This window comes from Urocitellus parryii, chromosome 14 (genome assembly GCF_045843805.1).
Source record: "Urocitellus parryii isolate mUroPar1 chromosome 14, mUroPar1.hap1, whole genome shotgun sequence".
NCBI lineage: Eukaryota > Metazoa > Chordata > Mammalia > Rodentia > Sciuridae > Urocitellus > Urocitellus parryii.
Genome location: NC_135544.1, coordinates 43,651,329 through 43,657,328, shown reverse-complemented (window position 1 = coordinate 43,657,328; position 6,000 = coordinate 43,651,329).

The window sequence follows — 6,000 nt, the reverse complement described above, 5'->3', positions numbered from 1 at the left end:
TGCTCCAGCTCATCTTTTTAATACAAAGCCACCATTGCTAAATCTTTGTCACTCATTTTATCATTCATTCATTTTATCACCCTCACCATTTCCATCTCTCCTCTGTGAACCCATATATTGCAACTTCCATATCACAAGTTTGGTCTTGTATCATTGAATTGCTTTTTACAATGCTTTTCTATCTTGTAATAAAGCTCAATCTGCTCATGGAGCACATCAGTGCCCGGGGATCCCACCTTACTGCTTCTCCACGCTCATCCTCACCACTCACTACATTGAGTCCAGCTCACTGACCATATTCTTGCATCCCCTTTCCCAAGCTTCCCCTGGATTCTTGCCTTCATGCATGTGCAAGGTATTTCCTCTACCTAACCTGCCTGTCTTGCTCTTTGTACTTGAATAAATATTAACCAATTCTTGAGATTTTCATTTTTTACTTTTTGATTTTTTTGTGATTTTCTGTCTTTGCAACGATCACATTATATTTTGATTGTTTATTAAATTAGCCTGTTGTCTCTCTTTTAATGACCCATTATACTTCTGAGGGCAGGGCTTTTCTGTATTGGAATGCCTAGAAATTACTTATCAATATAAAAACCTGATAAGTGCTTATTGAAGAAATAAGAACAAATGTGTGTAGGTCCACCCAGCCTTTGACCAATCTACACAAACTAGCTGTGGATAAAATTTAATTGTTCATTTATTGCTAAAATGAATAACTTTTATCTGCATCCTAGAACTAATTTAGGCTGGTTGACATATTTTTACAAAAAAAAAAAAAAAAACTTGATTCTCCTTTCTATGAACACGCACTTATTGTCTTACTTTTATGTGCAATACATTGTGCTATTTGCATGAGGAAAAGAGTTGAAAATTGCAGTTCTTTTCTTCAGAGACTTCCAAGACTCATAGGAGAGACAGACTCTAAAACAACATCAAAGCCCACAATTACAATGTAGAAATAGATAACACATTCATCCCAACGGGTTAGCTTATACTGTGGAAACAAAGAACCGGAAAATCTCAGAGGCTTCTATGTTCCCTATCGCAGGTCAGTTGCAATTCTGCTCTGTGTCATCTTCACTTGGGTACAAACTGATGGAGCAGTTTCTATCTGGATTAAAGGATGATGGAACACATACACTGACGACTAATCTTCATGAGACTTCTGCATACATACCATTAGGCGAAGCAAGTCACAGACTGTCTTCTGAGGTAAGCAGGCTCTTACAAGAATAGGTACCCTGAGGAGGGGCATCAAATATGGGTGAATTGAATCCTGTTTCCACTTGCATGAGATGAGCTGGAATAATATAGGCAGAGAAAGAAGGAGCTATTCCAAAAAGTGCCAAGACACAGCAGCAAATAAGAGCACATTTTATTCTGGCTAACAAAACAAACAGTATGTAGACAGAGAGTTGAGTGGACTGGAGGGGCCATCTCAAGGGTTTGGAGGTGATTGAAAATCATTAAATGATCCATGCTGAGAGGGCAATCAGGTACATATTTTACTAAGAATAGCTGCAACTGTCTGAAGCAACTTTCCATGGAAGTTGGGACTAGGAGAACTGTGGTCTGTGGTCTGCTAAGTGGCAGTCACCAAGCCTGGTGAACAGCATTAAGGAACAGAAGAAAGCCATTGTTTTCTTTGGTTGCTTCCATATTACTCACTGCCTCATGAATAAATCAAAGTAATTTACCTTTGATACAATTGCAAGTATTTTAGTATATAGATGAAATTATTCAGCTGAGACAAATTAAGACTTTGAGAAAAGGTCATTGTAACTTTTGTTTTTACAGCAAATTACTCTCATTGCCATTCCTGTGACATATGGTCATTATTAATTTCCCTATATGATCATTGAATCATGATGAAAAACGATAGACTCTAAGCTTGAAAAATGATAAGAAGAGTGATGACCAACAAAATCTTAATATCCTTTCCCCTGGGTCTTGGAGAGTAGGGATAAGAAAGTGCTCCTTCCATTCATGCATTTAATCATATTCTCTACAATATAAGAGAGGAGCAACTCTAGAAAACTCTAACAAAATTTATGGAGCACCTAAGCACAGAAAATTTGAAGATTAAAAAAACAAAAAGAGGATTGTCATATTGATTCTCAGACTTCTCCCAGTATTCTGGGTGGAACATGCTCAGCTTTTTCAGGTGCTTTTAGTTTTCAAAGGAAATAAAACATTAAAGTGGCCATCAATAGCATCCACAGTTGGAGGGATATTGGTTAAGGCAGTTTTAAGGACAAAAATAGCTACTTTAATTGCTACATTTTAATCCAGATAATCCTGAAAGCAGAGTGCAGCCACTGTTTCCAGAGTAAAGTTTTGGTAAATTAGGTTCTAAGTACCAGTACCTTTTCTTCTTACTAACTGATAAATTAATGAAAATCTACTTTATGAAGTTCTCTAAATCCTCATAGTTATCAATGTGCTTTATAAAAGCTCTGAAATTTGTATCAGGAACCAGAGTCAACAGATCAAGGGTACTAGAAGGAATAGGAGTCATAATCTGTTCATTAAGTCATTTGGAGTTTCTTGGATAAAACCACTTATAGCATAACTGGTATAACCAAATGTAGAAGTAAAAGTAGTTTTACATTTTATGTTATTAAAATTTTAATGCCATGTATATGTGAGGTAAGAAATGACTTTTACATTTTCCCCCAGAAAACTTACTAATCATCCTACTCAATTTATAGATTCTTGCCTTGTTAATTTAAAATGTCCTTTTAATATATTTAAAATTATTTTATCTTTTTTTTTTTTTCTGATCAGCTTCTTTCTGTATCCTTGGAAAGTTCAGAGAACTTCCCTGAGAACAGCTTTATACATACATTAACATATAATAAAACATGTCCAGATATTTACTATTTGAAAGAACAAAACAGTGATTCTTCTTGTCTTCCAAGATGCTTATCTGCAAGTGACAGAAACTCACCTCCTATTTCCTATGTTAAAGAAAATTATTGTTTTAAATAATTCAAGGAGTTGGATCACACAGTTGGTAAGTGTGGGGGGGAGAGATCATGAAGCCAGGACTCATGATTTAGTGCTCAAAATGATTATAATTGCACATTTCCTTTGCTAGAAAAGTGGAGAAATTTCTCAGTGTATTTTACCATATGATTATTTTTTTTATACTATCAGACTTTATTGTTACCATTTCTGGAATTTTTGCATACAATTGTGAAATGACCTTAACCTTCTCTGTTAATATCTTTCTTGGGCTAGAGAGTTAATGGTAGGATGTATTTTGGATCAGATATGTGTTTGTCTTATGGTTCAAATTATGCTGTCTTTCTTCATCATTCACCCTTCTCAGAGTACTCCCCCAATAAAAAAGAAAAAGAAAAAAAAGATATATTGTATTCTGAACACCTCGTACTTTGTAACATGGTCTTTGGGAATAGGACCCCTGCAAATATAATTAGTTAAAATAAGGTCATACAGACATAAGGTGTGGCCCTAAGTCATATAATCAGTGTTTCTGATGAATATTTTATGCATTATTTGACTGGGCTACAGGATGCCTAGATAAATATTATTTCTGGATATTTTTGTGTGGGTGTTTCTGGAAAAAGTTTGCCTATGATTTGCTGGACCCAGTAGAACAGATAGTCCCACTTAATATGCATGAATTCTTCCAATAAGTTGAAGACCTGAACAGAACAAAAGATAAAAAAGGAATTTGCCCCTGTTCTCCTTCACCATAGAGCTGAGCCATTTTGTCTTCTCCTGTTTTAGGACTTGGATTCATAACATTGGCTCCCCTGGCTCTCAGGCTTTCTGGCTTGCCTGATTCTTGAGTTTTTTAGTCTGACTAAATTAAACCACCAGTTTCCCTGGGTCTCTAGCTTGCAGAGAGTAGGTTGTGGGAATTCCCAGCCTCCATAAATGGTTGACCAATTTTTCAGAATAAATCTGTTTCTCTATCACTATACCTCTTTACATGTTCTATTGATTTTATATTTTTGATGAACCCTGACTAACATAGTATCCTTATTGAAAAAGGGACACTTAGGAGTTATACTATCAAAGAGCACAGAATTCCTAGAAACAAGGAAGAGGCTTGGAGCAGACTCTTCATTCATAATAAAGACCTCAGAAGGAGTCAACCCTGCAGACATCTTGCTTTGGGATTTCTAGCTTCCAGTGCTATCAGATAATGCATTTCTGTTGTTTAAACTACTCACTTTATGGTACTTTGTTGCAGCTCAAATAGAAATCTAATTTACTTTGTAACCTGAGTTATTTGAAGAGAATTCCTGTCCACATGTGACTATAGCCAGTTCTTAAATATTTGTGATCAATTCTATATTTAATTTTTGAAGATTGTTTTTTTTTTGTTTTTAGATATTTAATTTGAAATAATTTATATTTATAGAAACATACAAAAATTTGCAAAGATTTCCCTTGTATCTTTTCTCCAGTTTCTCTTTTTGCGGAACCATAACAAATTTATCAAATCCAGAAAATTAACATCAATGTAATACTACTAATTAATCTGTAGTTATTAAAAACTTTTTAATTTCCCCACTAATGAACTTCTCTGATCCAGAATCCCTAAAGATATTCAATTCTATGTAGTTTTGTGTTTCTTTAGTTTCCTTCAATCTGTTACAGTTCCTTGGTGTTTCTTTTTCCTTGACCTTGAGAATCTGAAAGAGTCCAAGTCTTTTATTTTGTAGAATACCCCTCCAACACTTTTTGTCTTGTTTGCTTGTGAAAAATTGAAATTATAAATTTTTGCAAGAAGATTAGAGAATTGATACTGTGCTGTTCTTTGTGGTTCATTTTAGGGGACATAAGATGTAGGTAGGTGTTATTCCTGGATGTATTATCTATGGTTTTATGGGTAACACGGTGTCTGTCACATTTGCCCACCATAAAACTACTATTCTTTTCCCAGGCTAATTAACATAAGCATCATGTTAAAGATTTATGCAAACATCTTTTTTCTTTTGTTTTTTACTTAAAAACATAACAAAGGAATTACTTCATATAGCCTTAAAGAAGACTTCCTGTTTTATACTTACAAAGTACTCTATTAAGATGTGACATAGTTCACTCAGTTGCTCCCTTATGTATTAAAATGCAGATTGTTTCTAATACTTTGCAATTAAAGAAAATCTTCTGTATATGTATTACTGGATTTTTGGTGGGTATCTGCAGGGAATATTGTCAGAAGTGGTATTTCTGATTAGACAGTAAGTGGATATGCAGCTTGGTTAGATATTGCAAAAGTCGCCACCAGAAAGTTCGTACCAGTTTACACTGGCACACTGGTTTCTCCACCTGTTGTGTGTGCAAGTGTCTACCTCTTCACAGTCTCTCTCACAGCATTTGGTAGGCAATTCAGAATCAGTTGGAGTTCTTAAAGAATTGCAAGGAGGATTCAAGAGGGTTCAGGGTCTAGGGATGGGAGGCTGCATGTGGAAGTGTTTGTAGAAAGGCAAGACAACCTAGCAGACAGAAATTAGCTGTAACAATCTCTTATGTATTTCCTTTAAACACCCAAATTTTATGGAAATAGCATCCACTTTTGTCTTTATAACTGCTAATGATCATCAAAGGTACATGTTTTGAAGAATTAGTCTCCAGTTTGGCCTCAGACTGAGGTAGTAGAAACTAAAAGATGAGGCCTAGTGGGAAGTTAGAGGTCGCTGGTGTGCCCTTGAAGTGGATTGTGGGGCCTGCTCATCCCCCACTTTTGTTTCCTGCTGCCAGGAGGTCAGCAGCTTCTTCTCCTGTGTGTTTCCATCAGTGTACACTGCCTTGCCACAGGCCAAATAAGCAGAGACTGGAACCTCCAAAAGGGCAGCCCAAATCAACTCTTGCCTTTGAGTTTGTGATTGCTGGTATTTGTTATTGAAAACAAAACTGATGATCACAACAACATATCTCTTTATTTTTAGATCTCTGTTCTGCCACCACCTCCACTCCACCTCACATGTAAGGATGTGGGCCTGTATCACTTAATCTGGA